Here is a 19,666-nt window from a genome sequence, read left to right as displayed (position 1 = left end):
CCTGATTCCTAGGACTATAACATCTTGTGATTTTGAGAATTCAGAGGAGATTGGACCTCTCTTTTCTTATAGGTTTCATCTCTAAGATACTAACTTGGAAAACAAAAGTGGCCAGATGTACTGAACATCCCTATCTCAGGAGGGGAAGGTGAGTTGTACATAGTGAGGAAGGCAGTCATCCTCGACTTGGTGCTTTTATCCCCTGTGAATGAGGAGAGGAAGTGTTCTGCTGTTGGATCATCACTCCATCTCGTGTCACAAGTGAGTGTGGGTGGGGGATGAGCCCCAGCAATATGTTCTGGTTGACTCCTCCATGTCGGCGCACCGCCGTCTCATTCACCTTTGCGTACCCAGCGATCAGTCTGTTAATTCAGCCCGATGTTGTTCTCTATTGTGGTGCCCACCATCTTTAATAGTCACAGTTGAATGAAGATCTTGCTCTCTGCTCAATTAAATGCTCTAATGGTCTCCTATTAAGAAAATATTACTCTTAGTGGGGCACACTCCAGAAAGTGGGCTCTGATGCTGGGTTCACTTCTGAGCATCAGAAACCAGCCTAGAAGATCCATATTCTCCTGCTTTGCCGGGGGTGGGGGGCAAACTGTACAGCCAATATCAGACTGTAGGTTAAGAAAGCATGACTCAGGTTTCCCGTCAGAAAACTACTATGGATAAATGTCGAGGCATATTCTCTTCCAAATATGTTTAAATATTCAGAGGACTCTTATTAATCAGGACCACTATTTTTGGAAGGTCTAGCCACCAACAGACAAGAAAATGAAGTAAGTAAACAACACGATTATTCTTTGTGAGAATTAATCAGGAAAAAAAAAAAAAGGCTCAGTAAGGAGCCGCTGCTAGAAATCTGTGAGGGAAAGCTAAGAGCTCACCCCTGGCTGGGCAGAGCCTCAGACATTAGCTTGCTCACTTAAGGTAAACGGACTTTTTTTCTTAACGTTGAATTTTGTCTACACTCAAAAGTGAGATCAGAAGAAAAAGAAAAGTTTGTGAACCCTATGTCCAAGAATAAAAATGGAGGGCTGAAAACTGAGGTTCCCTTACTTTTTAACCATCTTGAAAGGAAGTCAGACATTCCAGACCAAGGACTATGGCTATAAGAACTTTGGATATACACCCAAATTTCTCACATTTTTAAAAACCCCATGACTGGGGAGCCTGGGTGGCTCAGTTGGTTGAACTGTCTGCCTTTGGCTCCAGTCATAATCCTGGGGTCCCAGGATTGAGCCTTGAGTAGGGCTCCCTGCTTGGCCGGGAGCCTGCTTCTCTCTCTGCTCCTCACCCCACTCATGCTCGCCATCTCTCTCTTTCTCTCAAATAAAGAAAATCTTAAAAAACAGAAGAGTCAGATTTAAAAAAACAAAACAAAACCCTCATAATGATTCTTTGTATCCCTCTCCCTATTACTACACACACACACACACACACACACACACAGAGGAATTAGTGACAACCTTTAATAAGACAGGAACCTGTGAGTTTGCTCTCAGCAACAATGACTATAAGACCTTTGTTCTATCCCACAGCCAGGTTTGAGAACTCAAAAGGGCTACAGTAGATGGTACCATGATGGATGTTGTAGCTAAGCTGGATTTGGGGAAATGGAGTGCCATGTGTTTAAAAATATATCCCAGATTCTGCCTGGAGGTGGCTGATGGGTCCAGCACATGAGAACGGCTGGGGAGGCAGGGATGCCAGCCTGACCTCCTGGGGGTCGTCTCAAAGAATATTAGCATAGTATTTCTTTTAGTTTCAAAATATCTCCTCCACAGCTTTCAGTACGTGGATCTTTCTAAGTGTGTCTGAATCTAAGAAGATTGCTTCATGGCAAGGCATACTCCCCCCCCCCCGTTGCCATGGAAACGGCCCTGTGCTCATGTATTGGCAGCATGCCCACACACACACACACACACACACACACACACACACGCACGCACCCACTGTATATTCATATATTCTCAGGGAAATGCTTTTTATGCCTTCTCCTTCTGGTGTTCTTTAGAATTCTAAAAGACACATTCAGAGCCAAAAATTTTAATTTTACTAATTCTTGCCATCCTGTTGTTATTGATCATGTCCTTTGTTTTGACATTAAAAATTCTTTTTTAAAAAGATTTATTTATTGGGGGGGGACAGAGGAAGAGTGAGGGAGAGAATCTCAAGGAGACTCCCTGAGCTGGACGCAGGGCTCGAGCCCATGTCTCTGAGATTATGACCTGAGCCAAAACCAAGAGTTGGACCTTGACATTAAAAAAATTTATTTTAAGATTTTATTTATTTATTTATTTGTCAGAGAGAGAGAGCGAGAGAGAAAGAGAGCGCACAAGCAGGGAGAGCAGCAGGCAGAGGAAGAGGGAGAAGCAGGCTCCCTGATGAGCAAGGATCCTGATGTAGGGCTCGACCCCAGGACCCCAGGATCATGACCTGAGCCAAAGGCAGACACTTAACCGACTGAGCCACCCAGGCATCCCAACGTTAAAAATTCTAATGTTAGGGGCACCTGGGTGGCTCAGTCAATTAAAGCCTCTGCCTTCGGCTCAGGTCATGGTCCTGGGGTCCTGGGATCGAGCCCTGCATCAGGCTCTCTGTTCAGCGGGGAGCATGATTCCTCCTCTCTCTCTCTCTCTGCCTGCCTCTCTGCCTACTTGTGATCTCTGCCTGTCAAATAAATAAATAAAATCTTTAAAGAAATTTTTTTAACGTTCGGTTTTTCTTCAATGTAATGTTAGGAAGTGGAATAATCTATTATTTGCCCCTTTACCTACCTTCATCTATTCTTCTACTCCTTAAATGAACATGCTGTAGATCTCAAGGTATTTAATTTATCAATAATAAATTCTATCAATAGAAACCTATTTCAGATCATACTCAGCTTCTCTGATGGGCAAATGATGCATTTTGTGTACTTCATTCCCGTAAACATTCTCTACCCAAAACATTATTTTTCCCTGGCAAAACAGCAATTCTTCAGAAGACTCTGAATGAGTCACCAGTTCATGGGAGTGTGGGACTGACGTTGTCTGCTCTAGTTTTCAATCGATGTCACCTAGAAAAGAAACTACAGGAAGCTCGGATGCACAGAAGTAGTTTATTCCAGCAAGTATGACTTGGGCCCTTACCCTCCGACTGTGTATGACCCAGTTTCCCTGAGAGCTGATCCAGACTGCATGGAGAAGCTCAGGAACAAGGCTCAGGCTGGTGGGGTAGCACAGGGTGTGGGACTCGGGAAGCTACCCTCAGATTGCAGCCCCCTGCTTTCGGCTTTCACTTCAACTGAATTGGGCTGTAGAATTGTAAGCTGTAAAACGAATGACCTGAACCATACCATCACCCTGGTCCTTTTAGCTCCAAGACACTGTGGCTCTCATTCAACCTCAGACCCAGGCCTGGTGCAGGCGTGTGATGGATTAAGCAAGCTTAGCAAGGCCCACAGGCCAGGGAGTGACTCAGCTGTGCCATTGGGTGAGGTCTGACACCCCGTCAGTTTTCCTGCCCCCTGTTGTACCCACCTCTACCCAATGCCTTGACATACACGGTGGGATGGAGCTCCTTCCTGAGGGTCCCTCCCAGAGCAGCCCTTCTCCGGCTTTGATCAGATCTGACTGTCCTTTGTCACTTCCTCACTGAGCTAGCCAACCTGATAATGTTCATTCGTTCCCAACTTATCCAGTGGCTTCATTTGTGACATACAAGGCAACCGTCTTTAATTATCAAGATCCCAGACCCAGCTGCAATCTCCAGTTCAGTTCCACAACTTGGCCTCTCACATGATTTGCGTTAGCCTCAAGGACAATTCCTGGAACTCACTAAGTTCTCAACTGCCCTGGGCGTTGGCCTATGGCCAGTGCCGCTGCCAAGGCCCAGAAGAGCTCCCCCTGCACCCAGCCCTCACTTAACTCCTTCCCACCCTTCAGGCTCGCTTCAGAGTCCCTCTCCCCAACAGAGCTCTTCTCTTTTCCTTCTTAGATCACCCCCGCTGAGGACAACCGGTTTGTAACCCTTCCCTGTCTATCTCTCCCAGTCTGTGACGAACTCCATGAGGGCTCTGTACCGCCATACATCCAGTGCCCGGCCCACACAGGGCTTCAGTGCGTGGACGAGCAAATGAATGAAAGCTCTGTCTTAACCCAAAGAGAGACAACTGGTGGAAATGTCTGGGCACATGCTGATGGGGGAGAGACATTTTTGAACAGCTAAGCCCCGCCTCTCACCTCTATCTGCTGTGCTTACCTGGCTCTTGCTGGAGAGACACCAGCAGCAGCAAATATCATTACCCTCAAATGTACCGGCTTGGCGGCAATTATTTGTCAACAGGAAGCCTTTGACTCACTGTGAAACTTTCTTTACATAAATCCAAAGCATTTTACTTTTCGTTTGGGCAAACAGATTGGTGACTCTAGCCCTTGGAATATGAAGCACGATGGTAGGAACATCAGATTGAGACTCGCTCCTGTCTCTTGGTAAACCGTTAGCGGACCCCATCCCACCCCCACCCCCACCTCCCATCACTCCGCCTCTTTGGCCTTGGTTTTCTTCCTCTATGACAAACTTCCTCCCTCCCTGCATATCACTCTTCAATGAACACAGGAACACCTTGATTTAAATGCAACTATTCTGAAGTCAGTAATGCCCAAACCCCTCCCCTGTAAAATAATAATAATAATAATAAGGGGGAGTATAGAAGTATGTCAAGTATTATATAATACACATAGAATATTTTTTAAAATTTTGTGATGTTTGTGATTTTGACAGCTCCTAAAATTTTGTTATATTCGCTAAATAAATATTCATGTTCTCTCACATGTTAACTTTTCTTTCGACACTCGGCTTATGGAGTACACTTATTCGGGGGAATACAAAAAGGCATTAGTACCATTTTTGCTGCCCAGACTGATGCTGACAGATTTACAACTGTCCCACTTGTTCTGTTTGTCCTGCCCGCGCAGAGTAGGTAGGACTGAGGGATTGCCCTCGGATCTCTGGACATTTGTTCCAGTTTTAAAATAGGTTTCACGTCCCGTTCTCATGACTAAATCGATGGGAATTAGAAAACTCATCGAACCCCTTTATGTCTTAGCTTTTTCACGTGTGAAATGGAAAGGGTACCCGCCTCTACTTATGTCCCGAGGGATTTGGCAAAGGCTGTTGGAAATCGTGGCTGTGGTCATGCCGATTCCATGGAGAGGTGTGACCTCAGGGCCGCGCAACAATGCAGGCTTGTCAGGATTTGTGGCACTTTTGTTACTAGGTGCCCCAGAAGATTTCTAGAGTAAGGTGCTAACTCACAGAGTACTGTGTCATGAGAAGGCAGATTTGGTGTTATTTCTAGAATGGAGGCTCCCCCAAGAATCAAGTCCCATTGGGTCTGATCTGTAGTCCATGAGAGAAATAAGAAAGAATATATTGGGTGTCTGTGTGCAAGTGTGAAAGGGCATATTATCGCCAGCTGTTCCTCTGAGGACATGTCCTTATTTTTTGCATTAAATTGGTGTTTTTAATATCCATAAAATGTACTCATCCATAGATTCCAAAGTCTGCTTAGAAAAACCGAGCTGAAGGACAATCCTGTTATTGTTTCTTGGATCTTCCGTGACCTGGTTTTGTCCATCAATGATTAACTTACTTTGGCGAGCAGAGATAATGCTGAGCTTTGGAAATTTACCTAGCTTCTTCAGTGGAGGGATGGTAACATTTACTGAGCGTAAACTGTGTGTCGGGAACTGCGTTTGGTGCTTCCATTTCCATTATTGCATTACATCTTCGTAGTACCTCTATGCAGAGGTATTGTGCCCATTTAAAATAGGTGATATCTGAAGCTCAGAGAAGATCAGTCACTTGATCAGGGTCCCAAGCTGTTAACCTGCAGAATCTGAATTTGAACTTAGTTTGTCTGAGTCCAAAGTCCATTGTCTTTTCCCCTCACTAGCTTCATTTCCACAATAAAACCAGAAGATACATATATTAATCTAGAATATGCTTGTTCTTAATTGCACTATAATTAACGCACAGTGTTATGTGAGTTTCAGGTGTGTAATACAGTGATCCAACAATTCTGTACTCATCAGAGTATAGTGTTCATCAAGATGAGTGCCTGGAGCACCTGGGTTACTCATTGGTTAAGTGTCTGCCTTTGGCTCAGGGCCTGATCCCAGGGTCCTGGGGTGCGGTCAAGTCCAGCTACTTGCTCAGCGGGGAGTCTGCTTCTCCCTCCGGCTCTGCCCTTCCCCTCTCCCCACCCCCACTTGTGCTTACTCTCTCTCAAATAAATAAAATCTTTAAAAAAACAAACAAAAAAAAGATAAGTGTGCTCTTAATCCCCTTACCTCTTTCACTTATCTCCCCACCCACCTCCCCAGGGCTGTCAGTTTGTTCTTTATAGTTAAGAATCTGTTTTGGGTGGATATACTCTGGATATCAATTGAAGACTATTTCCTGTTTATAGAGTGTGTGACGGAATCTGAAGGTGTCCCAAGGCCAGGCACCAAGTGAGCCCAAGTGCCCAAGTCACCATGTGTCTTTGAGTGTACTCCAGCACTAAGTGGATTCTGGGTTATCTTTTCTTTTGGACCATCTATCCTTGATTCTCCCTCTGTCCATAAGAATTAACCATGTTGGCTGGATTTCCTGACATTAAAAACAAACGATTCATTTGTCCTCCATGGCAGTAACCAGCAGTTGGCCTTTTATTCAGTGATACGCAGGCCAGTGTTGATCTCCATATCTGATACCTTGTTTTATCCATGGTTAAATTCTACTATGATGACAACGAAAGCAAATGTTCCAAATTTTAACGACTTCATTGTGAAGAAATGGGTTCAAGAAAAGACCAAGTCTTTGGACCAAGCGACCAAAAATCTCTAAGCCTTGGTTCTGCAGACCTTAGTTAAAAATGTAGAGTTCTGGCCCTCCTGCACGAAGGTTCTCCTTCAGCTGGTCTGAAGTGGGGTCCTAGAATCAACATTTGAACAAACAAACCAGGGGACTGAGTACAGGCTGAAGATTCAAGGAGCACACACTGAGAAACATTTCTAAGGTACAGTTCATCCAAGGGGGTTATAATTATTCACTTACTAGATGGAGGCTTTCTTCTTTATTATTTTTCTTCTCAACTGACAGAGATAAAGGATAGCACCTCTTTTTCCTAATGCTGAGAGGGGACTACAAGAACCTCCACAAAACACCTCATTTTCTGGGCATGTTTCAACATAAAAAATGGGCCAAAGAGAAGACTCCTTGGCTGTGGAGAATTACGGAGGGCTGAGGTGGGGGAGGGGTGTTAACCAAGGAATGCTAAAGGTCCAAGAAGAGGATGGCCTCATGTATACTCTTCATAAGGACAAGGAATATGCTGGGCCCAATCAGCAAGGCCATAAATCTGGACTAAGCAGTCGCACTAATTCAGAAGTCCTTTGGAATTTCTAGACAGTTCTGTTTTTATCCAGTACACAAGTCAGCATATCTTTCAAAAGCTGCCTGAAAATGCCAGCGTTCTGGCTGGCTGCCATGCTTCTCCAAGGTGACGGGTACCACGGGTAGGGCTATCCTCGTGGTTGTTCATGGCAGGGGGTCATTTTGGTTGATCAGCTCCTGAACCACACCCGTTGTTAAATATACTAAATGTCTCTGAAACTCTGCTAGTGCCTCTTGGGCAAGTTCTGACCGTGGAGGGTCACTAAGAGTGAAGGGCATAAAGGGTGCCTTGAGAAAGGAGAGCCAGCACCTGAGGCAAGGTGGCGGAGGAGGAAGAGGAGGAGCAGGGAAGAGGAAGTAAAAATACTTCGCTCGCCTTCCCCAACTAAGTGGGTTGGCACTCTCTTTAGGAGAGTCCGGGCTGGCTTCTGGGTCGGGGTTTCGTACGTAGCAGAGCAGCTCGGGGAACCTGGTGCTAAACCATTCGTAGACGACCTGCTTCTGGGTCGGGGTTTCGTACGTAGCAGAGGAGAGTCCGGGCTGAAGCAGAGGGAGTGGCTCCTGGAGGCATAAGCTGAACCTGATTCAGAGATCATGGTCTCAGCAGTGATCCTCTCCTGTGACTGAAGACAGATGTCTGCCAAGGGCTCAAGAAGGGCTGTGTGTGTGTCACATGCTCGTTAGCTGGGCTCTAGCTGACATGCAGCTACGTTTTGAACTCTCTGGCTTTTTGCTGATGTCTGCCTTCAGAAACACGTATGAGATTTTTCTTTGTCCTCATGAATATACAGAGCTATCAGCACGCTGCTCGAAGAAGAGATTTATAGTAGTTTCCGCAGACTCTCTCAGAGGTATCTGGGCTAATGAGCAGTAAATGCCACTCAGCATATGTCTCTAAAAACTCTGAACAGGGAAATCCCCAGAAGATGGCTTTCCCTGTGTAGTCACTGATGCTGCTTGCCACAGATGTCCAGAGTGCATCAGATTGTCTCATGCCCTGGAACCAACTGTCCCCCTCAGATCCCCTGGAGTAGATCATGACTGTGGCAAGATTTATGACATCTGCCACAGGACTTCACACAGAAGACATGCTAGATGAATATGAATTATGAATGAATTATGGCCGTGAGTCCGCCAGCACCTTCTGCCACAACTGAGCTCTCTGGAAACATCTGCATCCCTTCCTGGTGTTGATGTCCCCGGTTATGTCCAGCTGAATGGAAAGGAAATGATACTGGTAAGGCACTCCTCTCACTTCCTTATCACAGCCCACAGCCTGGCTTTTGGCCATTTTTTTTAAAATAAAAATCAAATGTCCTTAAATATTAAATAATCTTGTTACAAGATTTCTAGAAGGTGTGTTTTCATTGGAAAACACCAGTTTTTGGTAGTGTAAATAACCAAAGTTTCTTTTTTTTCTTTTAAGATTTATTTATTTATTTGGGGGAAGGAGGGGGCAGCAGGAGAGGAAGAAAGAACCTAAAGCAGACTCCCTGCTGAGCACAGAGCCTGACATGAGGCTCTATTTCACCACCGTGAGATCATGACCTAAGCTGAAATCAAAAGAGTTAGAGGCTCAACTCACTGCGAATGACCAAAGTTTCTAACACCAAAGATTTGCCTTACAGTTCGGTCTCGAAGTTTTGTGCTTTGGCTTTTTTGGGGTTTTGTTTGTTTGTTTGTTTGGTGTGCTTGTGGTACTGGGCTGGTTGAGTCATGATTCACCAGAGAAACAGATTCAATAGGATATATATGAGGGACTATTCTAAGAATCAGTGAACCTGAAGGCTGGGAAGTCCCATAATCTGTGTCTGCAAGCTGGAGAAAGACAGTGGTATAACTCAGTCCAGGTGTGAAAGCTGGAGAACCAGGAAAGACAGTGGTATAACTCAGTCCGGGTGTGAAAGCTGGAGAACCAGGAGCACTGTTATGCCAGGGCAGGGGAAGATGGATTTCCCAGCTCAACCAGAGACAGCAAATCCTCCCTCCCTCGACTTTTTTGCCCAATTCTGTTCCTCAGTGGATTGAAGGATGCCCACCGTCATGGTAAAGGCAATCTTCTTGGTCTACTGACTCAAATACTAATCTCTTCCAGAAACACCCTCACAGACACATGGAGAAATAATGTTTTACCAGCTATCTGGGCATCCCTTAATTCAGTCAAGTTGACATGTAAAATTAACCATGATATGGGTTGAGAGCAAAGATCTTAAAAAAATCATTGTGATCTTAAAAATCAGTATTTTGCAGTTTGAAAAAAAAAAAAGCAGTGAGTGGTTTGACTGCTAATGCTAATCATAGAAAAACGCCATTGAGGAACTAACTGGATGCGGAAATACAAGGAGGAAACAGCATTAGGATGGGGGAAGATAGTTGGGGCTGTTTAACCTATGTTCTGTTAAGTGACGTTAAGAGACACTTCTGCTTGTGGAGTTATCAGTGTAACATAGACCTCAAATCCTAACCCATCTGACCTCAAATCCTAACCCACCACATATTAGCAATGTGACCTTGGGCTAGTTTTGGAATCTCTCTAAGCCTCAGTTTTGTCAGCTGTGAAATGGGAGTAATAATAGTTCCTACTTCATGGTGTTCAAGAGAAGAGCCAGTGGCAATGTATGCCAGGTAACCGAGCACGGTGTCTGGGACATAGTAAGTGTTCATTTAAGTGCTAGCCATTATCAATGTCATTTACTATAAGCACTAGGAAGCAGGAGCCCTTTCCTCAATTACTTACTTAAAAGAATAATTAATTATAGCAACAATAATAGTGGCAAACACACATCACACGTCCCTAACATGCATTCAACTACAATAACCGCCCTATGAGGAAGGTACTAGTGTTATTATCATCCCTAACCTATCATTGAGGAAATTGGGTCACAGAGAGATTAAGTATTTACCCTTTTGTGTCTGGCTTATTTCACTTAGCATATTTTTAGTGTTCATCCATGGCCTAGCATGTATCAGAATCTCATTCCTTTCTAGGACTTTTCAAAAGTTTGTCCATCTCTTGGGGTGCCTGGCTTGCTCAGTCAGTAGAGCATGCAACTCTTTATCTCCCGGGTGGTGAGTTCAAGCCCCACGTTGGGTGTAGAGATTACATAAAAAATAAAATAAAATTCATCCATCTATTGATAGACACTTGGTTTGTTTTCACTTGCTATTGAGGATAGTGCTGCTATAAATGTGGGCATGCAAGTATCTGAGTCCCTGCACTCAATTCTTTTGGGGTATACGCCTAGAAGGGGGATTGCTGGATCCTACAATAATTCTGTGTTGAACTTTTTGAGGAACCACATAACTTGAGCCCAAAGCTGCGCCACTTTCCATTCCCGACCAGCAATAGGCCACAGCTCTAATCTCTTCAAAGAGAGATTACTATTTTCTTTCTCCTCCTTTTCTTCCTCCTTCCCTTTTTGATAATAGCTATCTTAATGGGGTTTTTTATATACTTTTTTGAAGGCATGATAGCTAACTTTATGTGTAACTTGACTAGGCCTCGGTGTGCTCAGTAGACTGAGTAAAGCACATGGCCCTCCCTAATGTAGGTGGGCCTCATCCAATCAGTTGAAGGACTGGCTAGAACAAAAAGGCTGATCCTCCCCCCAAGGCAGAAGAAATTCCTCTTGCCTAATTGACTTTAAGCTGGTTTACTGGTCTTTTGCTGTCTTTGGATTCAAACAGAAACACTGGCTTTTCCTGCTGGTGAAGCCTACTGGCTTTCAGGCTGGAACTGTGCCATTAGCTCTTCTGGTTCTCAGGCCTTCAGACTTGGACTAGAACTGCCATCAGCAGCCCTGAGTCTCCAGCTTGCCAAATGGAGATCTTGGGACTTCTCAGTTTCCATAATCATGTGAGCCAGTTCCTTACAATAAATCTCTCAGTAGGTGGGTAGGTGGGTAGGTAGATGAGAGAGAGAGATGGGAGGGAAGGAAGGAAGGAAAGAAAGACAACTCTTATTGGTTCTGTTTCTGTAGACAACCCTGACTAATACAAAAGGAAAGAAAAAATAATAAAGTAAAATCTTGGATTCTTATGTACATGTAACCCGAAATAATCCAAAAGGACACAGTGCTGGATTTGATTATGCAGTCCAAGGGGAGACAGGCACATCTGAACCCTGAGATTTCACTTCGCAGATGGTTAAAGTTTTAAACTGAGATCTCTAAATTCCAGCCGGGTTGAACAAACCGTTTCTTCTTAGAATCTCTAAAGATGGGCTACAGAAAATTGTAAAACAAGAAAGATCATAGTTAAAAACACCACAATGAAACATTAAGGAAAAGAAGAATGAGGGGCACCATAGAGGGACGAGAAGAGATAAAATCTTGGGGCAAATATGTTTAAATTATATTAATATTCCTAGGTCCCAGAGAAGGAACCTTCATGTATATATACTGACAACTCACTGAAAAAGAAATATAAGAGGTACATACACATTTGAAAAAATGTTCAACTTCATTAATGAAAGAAGTGCAGATTGGAGTTAAGACTGAATGCCATTTTCAAATCATTGAAATAACAATTTTTTTTAACAATGTTAATTCTCACTGCTGGCCAGTATGTGGTATAGTTTAAGTTATACACCATTAGCAGGCAGATAAATGGATATGAACTTTCTAGACATCATTTGGCAATACATTTTAAGAGGCTTGAAAAATGCTCATCCTTTTGATGTTACATTTTCATTCATAGAGAAATATTTTTCTTAGGGAGACAAAGCTTTATATGAAAAGATGTTCACTGCATCATTACTTAGAAGAGTAAAAGAAAGAAAGAAAGAAAATTGCAAAAAAACAGCTTAAATGTTCACCAAGGTAATGATTCAGTAGATTATAATGTATCGATGAAAAGTAATCTATAATTTTTAAAAGCTGTGTTAAGTGTCTGTTAACATTGCAAAGACTTACAAAGTTAAAGGAGAAAAAAAAGATCAGTATCTAAACATGTATATTAAGTAAGACCTAAACTGCGTAGGATAGGCCTTCAAGGGCCAGCCATTCCTATGGTTCTCTTCTATGGGTCTCTTACCCAGTGACCTTTCTGGCTGACTGCAGCTGGGCCAGGGGCAGAGAGCGACAGAGGGAAAACCGGTTTATCTACAGAAGGGCCAGCAGGGAAGATAGTGATTAACTGAATCTTGCAGAACTTTCCTTGGCAGAACCTAAAGCTGAGGCCCAGAGAGAGAAAGGCAGTTGGATGCCAGAGAGAGGTTAAAAAGGCATTGAGTCTCCCTCGTGGTAGTGATGAAGCCGTGTATCCGTTATCTATGGCTGTCTAACGCACCACCCCCAAACTTGGTGTCTTAAAACAACAGTAAAAATTTACTTTGCTCACAGAGCTATAATTTTGTCAGGGCTGAGTGGGGACAATTAGTTTCAGTTTCATGAGAAGAGTGAGCGAAGGAAGTTCAGCTGGGGCTAGAAGGTTCGGTTTCAACATGGCTCACTCCCAGTGACTGGCACTCTTGGGCTGACTACTCGCTGTCAGCGGTGGGCCTCTGTTCTCCATGCGGTCCTCTGCATGGACCTCCTGACAGCATGGTGAGTGGGGTTCCAAAGGATGAGGTTGGAGAGCGTGACTTTCTTTCTTTTTTTTTAAGCACATGACATTTTTATGACCTGGCCCGAAAAATCAGAGTATTGGGGATGCCAGGGTGGCTCAGCTGGTTAAGCGTCTGCCTTTGGGGTCATGATCCCAGGGTCCTGGGATCAAACCCCATACCCAACTCCTTGTTCAGTGGAGAGTCTGCTTCTCCCTCTCCCTCTGTCCCTCTCCTCCACTTCTGTACTCTCTCTTAAATAAATAAATTTTTTTTAAAAATCAGGTTTTTCATGGTAGGGAGATTTGTCTTATAAACAGGTCTTCTACCAAGTTAAGTCCAATTGCTTGGACCTAGTCCTCATAATGGCCCTAACTGTACCTGGTTCCTTTCTAAACCTCATTTTTAATAATCCCTGCTTGGGGCCCGTTATTTGCCAGAGATGGTTTTTTAGATATTCTCATATGCAGTAATAAGCCTGAAACTGGGAGTTCAAGGAACTTGTAAGAGGCCTCTCATCCAGTCTGCATCTCTTACTCTTAACCAGCCTTAGGCAAGCAGTCCCTCAGAAAAGGCAGACTATTAAGGCTGCCCGCTAGAGAGCCACTGCACCTAGTCGGCCAGTCAGGCCTGCCAGGTTCCCCAGTGCCCTGCTGCTCATCACGGAGAACCATGACATTGCACCACAGTAAGATCCTCGGAGACTGACGACTCCATTTTGACTCAAATCCATTGGAATGCACCCATTTTGTTATATCTGCTTTCCCATGATGGCCAGCTGGTTCAAAGGTAGTGAGGAGGCAAGTTCAGGCCCAACAGTCTCCATTTTAGAGATCGTCTGGGGCTGTGCCCACTCGCTCACTCTCTTTCACAAGGTCACATACAGGGAGAAGGAGACATAAAGTACTGTTAGCAGCAAGCATGGCCCCTCGACATGGCGGGAAGTCAGCTTGGCTCCCTGAGATGACAGGAGCCTTCTCTCTCATCCCCTACCCTCCTACCCCCACTTCTCTTTTCCCTATCTTGCTCGCCCCACTTCACACGCTCCTACCCCCTTTCACCCCACTTACATGTGTAAGCACACACGTACACACACACACACCCCCTCACCTGCCATCTCATGCAGATCTGTTCCCCAGGGGATCTTTTACTAGCCTTCCACAGAGTCTTTGTCGTGTCTTGGTACAATGTGGTTTCCTCTCATTCAAAACCGAAACCTGTTTTATCCTTCATCCCCAGTACCCACCTCCTCTCTCACTACCTGCAGACAGGCTGTGTTTCCAAGCCTCTGTTAGCTTTGTAAGCTTTGTGTTTGCTGAGAAGTCCCAAGCATCCAGTATTTTCATGGTCAAAATGGCTAGGGGGAAAAGGGGTGAGGGTCAAGCTGACATGGGCCGGGGGGGGGGGGGGTGGTATCTGTGATGTTGTTATTACACATGCAGCATCAGGAGGGGTCCGGCTACTTACTAGTGAGCCAGGGCTTTAAGATTTGCCCTGTTTTTATCCGGGAACAGTGAGGACATCTCAGACAAACAAGATTACTATATCTTGGATGCAGCTCAGTGAGCACGTGCTCTTCACTCATTTATTTTGGCAAGAATTCATCTTTGCTGCGACCTACACAAATGGGTCTGAGGGCTGGCGTGGATCAATTTCAGTGTGTTTCTCCTAGGTCAGTTGACAAGAGCCGAGATATTAGCAGCAGCTCCATAGAATCATCTAGATCCCACAAGCACAATGTGAGAGCAGCAATTAATTTTTCTTTGGTCGCTGCCTTTATGAAGAAGTTTCACCTGTGAAGCCTATGCCTCCTGGCCCAGCATAGAGACAGCCCTTCCAGAAAGAGTCCCTTGGTAAGATGGTGCTTTGTATGCCAGGAATGTTGAGATTTAGTGCTGAGGTATCTTAGCCCTTTTGAAATCCTTGGGGAAAAATTAGTTGGAATCATTTTGTAGCAATAAATCCAAAGACTGTCTGATGAAGGACCCATCTCTTCCTTGCTTTTTGAAACAAAACAAAAACTGTTACCTATGCCATATGCAGCATGAAATAGAGTTTGGACTTGAACTACAATTCAATAAACCTTTACTTAATTGCAACTATTTGTTCTAGGCTCCTGATCTTTACGATACAATTCCTGCTCTCAAAGAGCTCATTTCCTAAACAAAGAAATGAGAGCTGTGTGATAAATACTAGAAGAGGGACAGAGAGGATACAAAGGAAGAAGTAATGAACTCTGGAGGGTTCAGGAAGGCTTTCTGCAGGAAAGCAGTGCCTGTGGTTTTGCAGGATGAATAGGAGTTAGTCTGGCAAACAAGGTGGGGAAAAGGACATCGGTCCAATAATAGAGCTAAAGGCAGAGACAACCAATCTGTATGCGGAAGGCAGCGAACTGATAAGATAAATTGGGAGAAAATGGTGAAGTCAAGCGCCTTGTGGTGTTAATGAAGTCTTTTTTTTTTTTTTTTAATTGAGATAATGGGGCACCCGGGTGACTTAGATGGTTAAGCATCTGCCTTTGGCTCAGGTTATGATCACAGGGTCCTGCCATCGAGCCCCACACAGGGCTCCTTGCTCAGTGGGGAGCCTGCTTCTCCCTCTTCCTGCTGCTCTCTCTGCTTGTGTTCACTCTGACAAATAAATGAGTAAAATCTTTAAAAAAGAGAGAGAGAGATACAGTCGACAGAATGTATGGGGACAGAGAGAGAGAGAATATTTAATGACTTGGCATTTCCAGGCGAGATGATATGAGGACTAAGGAAGACTATGAGGACTAAGAAGAAGGAGGAGCAGGTTTGAGGAGGCACGTTGAGTTGGATATACTTGCTAGGTCTTGCTGTCAATGTCAGTGCCCCGCGAGCAGTTAGGGCTCCAGGTGTGGAGCTTGCAGGTGGAGATTAGAGGCAGAAATTGGGTCATTATAGAAGAATGATACTAGGAAAAAGTTGCTGAAAATCAACAAGGGAGAGCAGGTAGGGAGGGAGAAAATATGAAATATGAGACCTAGAGTACACTTGCAAGGGACTGGTGGGAGAAGGGAACCCAGGGAAAGAAGATGCAGTCAGCACACTTGAAGGAAAACCAGGAGAGAGAGTGCCCCAGGAGGTGATAGAAGGAGCAGATTTGGGCAATGAGGACCAGTCCGCTCCCTCAAGACACTCAAACAGGTAGAGCGCGATGAAGACTGACATCATTCTGGACAGCAGAGCATCTATCATTGTGGAACTTTCTGGAGTGGTGAGGTGGAAGCTGGGCCAGGGCCTGAGTCTTCGATGGCAGCTCTAGACTGTGCTTTCCCTGGGGGCCAACCATGACTAGGAGAAGGGGCTACAGCAGCTCAGTGGGGAGGCAGTCTCCCTGCTTTCACTTCTTCATGCTGTTTACTTCTAGTCTGATGTGAACATGTGGTTAGCAAACAAAAGATAAAGAAGCTGAATTTCCTCCAGGTCCCCTGGGTCTCACTTTCACAAGCACGGGAGCAGAACTTGAAGTGCTTTTCCTTGTCCAGAGTGATGGCGGCTTTCAGTGATTCTGCCGAGAGCGTGTTTTTCAGCCCCAAATCTTGATGTCTTGGCTTGTATTTGGATGTAACTTGGTTGTGGCCTGGTTAGGACATCACAGTGTCTAATACTTCCGCACATCAGCATTGTAGGCCTCCACAGCTTAGCTGTTATAAACAGTGAAAATGTCTATTAAAAGAAGTGTACTTGGGGCGCCTGGGTGGCTCAGTGGATTAAGCCGCTGCCTTCGGTTCAGGTCATGATCTCAGGGTCCTGAGATCGAGCCCCGTGTAGGGCTCTCTGCTCTGCAGGGAGCCTGCTTCCTCCTCTCTCTCTGCCTGCCTCTCTGCCTAGTTGTGATTTCTCTCTGTCAAATAAATAAAATATTAAAAAAAAAAGAAGTGTACTTAATTAATATTCATGATTCTGTGTGTAAGACCAAAGATGGATGAATCTTGGGCCCTGAGGGAAGTTGGGTTATTTGCCTTATCATTGAGTGTAAAGGTTTTTTTGTATCCTGGAGAGCAGGTCTCCCAAGACACATGATCTCCAAGTATTTTCTCCCATTCCATGGTTGTCTTTCCACCATAATCATCTCCTTTGAAGCACATTTTTAGTTTTGATAAGATCCAATTGATCTATATTGTGGTCTACCGTTGTTCATAAGCACTCCCTGTAAGACTGATAGTAATGTCCTGATTTTTGTAACCTTCCTCTTCTTCTGTCAGTCCAACTAAACGTTTGTAAATTTTATGATATTTTCAGGATACCTAGGTGGCTCTTGTTAAACATCTACTTTCAGCTCAGGTCATGATCCCAGGATCCTGGGATCAAGCCCCACATCGGGTTTCCTGCTCTGTGGGAAAGCCTGTTCCTCCTCTACCACTCCCCCTGCTTGTGTTCCTTCTCTCGCTGTGTCTCTCTCTGTCAAATAAATAAATAAAATCTTAAAAAAAGAAAGAAAGAAAGAAAGTGGCATCCTTGCCTTGTGTAAAAAAAAAGAATTTTATGATATTTTTCATCAGTTGAAAAATGGGCAAAGGATTTGGATATACATTTCTCTGAAGAATATTTACAGATGCCAAGAAGCACATGAAGAGATGCTCGAACCACTAATCATCAAGGAAATGCAACTCAAAACCACAACAAGGGGTCACTTCACACCCACTAGGAGGGGCAGAATAAAAAAGACAGAATTAACATGTGTTGGTAAGGATGTAGAGAAATTGAAAGCCCTTGTGGCTGCACACAGAAACGTAAAATGGCATGCCCTTTTCAAAAAACAGTTTAATAGTTCCTCTAAAAGTGAAGCATAGGCCTTGCGGATGCTGCCACCCAGAGCTGCCTGCACTGTCCAGCCATGGTCAACCTCGCCATGTTCTTCCGCATCACCGTGGATCGCGAGCCTCTGGGCTGCATCTCCTTCCAGCTATTTGCAGACAAAGTTCCAAAGACAGCAGAGGACATTCGTGCGCTGAGCACTGGGGAGAAAGGATTTGGCTCTAAAGGTCCCTGCTTTCACAGGATTATTCTAGGATTTCTGTGCCAGGGTAGTGATGTCACAAGCCATATGGCCCCAGTGACAAGTCCATCTATGGGAAGAAATCTGATGATGAGAATTTCATCCTGAAGCACACATGTCCTGGAGTCTTGTCCCTGGCAAATGCTGGACCCCACACAAACACTTCCCAGTTCTTCATCCGCACTGCCAACACCAAGTGGTCAGGTGGAAAAGGGCATGAATACTGTGGAAGCCGTGGATTGGTTTGGGTCCGGGAATGGCAAGACCAGCAAAAAGATCACCATTGCTAACTGTGGTCAAATCCAATAAACTTGACTTGTGTTTTATCTTAACTACCAGACCATTCCTTCTGCAGCTCAGGAGAGAACCCCCTCACCCCTACCTGCTCCAAATATCCTATAATCTTTGTGCTCTTACTGCTGTTCTACAGGTTTCATATTTTCCGTCTTTCCATCACGTCTAGCTGGATTGCAGAGTTAAGTTCATGATTATGAAATAAAAACTAAACAAACAAACAAATTAGAGAGCAATTGTGAGACCCAGAAATTCTATTTCTAGATACGTACCTAAAAGAATTGAAAACATGTGTCACATAAAAGGGTGTAGCTCAAAGCAGCATTATTTATAATAGCCAAAAGGTGAAAACAACCCAGATGTCATCAATTGATTAACAAAATGTGTTTTATATATATCTGTATCTTGTATCTACATATATATGTAGATATAGATACATATATATCCATACAATGGAATCTTATTCAACCATAAAAAGACTAAAGTGGTATTAAATGCTACAAAATGGATGAAACTTGAAGATATTATGCTCAGTGAAAGAAGCCAGATTCAAAAAGCCATATATTCTATGATGCCTGTTTATATAAAGTGTCCAGAACAGGCAAATCCACAGAGACAGAAAGCGGCTGAGTGTTTTCCAGAAGCAGGCCAGGAGCAGGGGAAAAAGGGTGTGACTGCTGATGAGCACAGCCTTCCTTTTTGGGTACTGAAAATGTTCTGGAATTAGACAGTGGTGATGGTTGTACAGCTTTGTCAATGTACCAAAAGACTTTTTTCTTTCTTTATTTATTTATTTGACAGAGATCACAAGTAGGCAGAGAGGCAGGCAGAGAGAGGGGAGGAAGCAGGCTCCCTGCCGAGCAGAGAGCCCGATGCGGAGCTCCATCCCAGGGCCCTGGGATCATGACCTGAACCGAAGGCAGAGGCTTTAACCCACTGAGCCACCAGGTGCCCCTAAAAGACTTTTCTTAATACTTTAAAAGGCCAAATTTTATGGTTGTGAACTGTATCTCAATTTTTAATCAATTTATTTTTTTTAAGGTTTTATTTATTTACTTGACAGAGAGAGATCACAAGTAGGCAGAGAGGCAGGCAGAGAGAGTGAGAGGGAAGCAGGCTCCCTGCCGAGCAGAGAGCCCGATGCGGCATTCGATCCCAGGACCCTGAGATCATGACCTGAGCTGAAGGCAGCGGCTTAACCCACTGAGCCACCCAGGCGCCCCTAATCAATTTATTTTTTTAAGATTTTATTTATTTATTTATTTGACAGAGAGAGCACATGTACGGGGAGCCATAGAAGGAGAGGGAGAAGCAGATAGCAGAGAAGTCGAGATAGTAAAATCAAACAGACCTGAAAGACAGCGACGGTAGTGGCCA

General features: G+C 44.3%; 1 pseudogene; it reads left to right on the top strand.

Annotated features, from left to right (window-relative positions):
- Positions 1–17,817: 17,817 nt before the first annotated feature.
- Positions 17,818–18,304, top strand: LOC123952034 (annotated as a pseudogene).
- Positions 18,305–19,666: the final 1,362 nt, after the last annotated feature.

Source organism: Meles meles, chromosome 10 (assembly GCF_922984935.1).
Source record: "Meles meles chromosome 10, mMelMel3.1 paternal haplotype, whole genome shotgun sequence".
Taxonomy (NCBI): Eukaryota; Metazoa; Chordata; class Mammalia; order Carnivora; family Mustelidae; genus Meles; species Meles meles.
The sequence above is the reverse complement of the archived record's forward strand: the minus strand, read 5'-3'. Positions and strand labels throughout refer to the sequence as shown.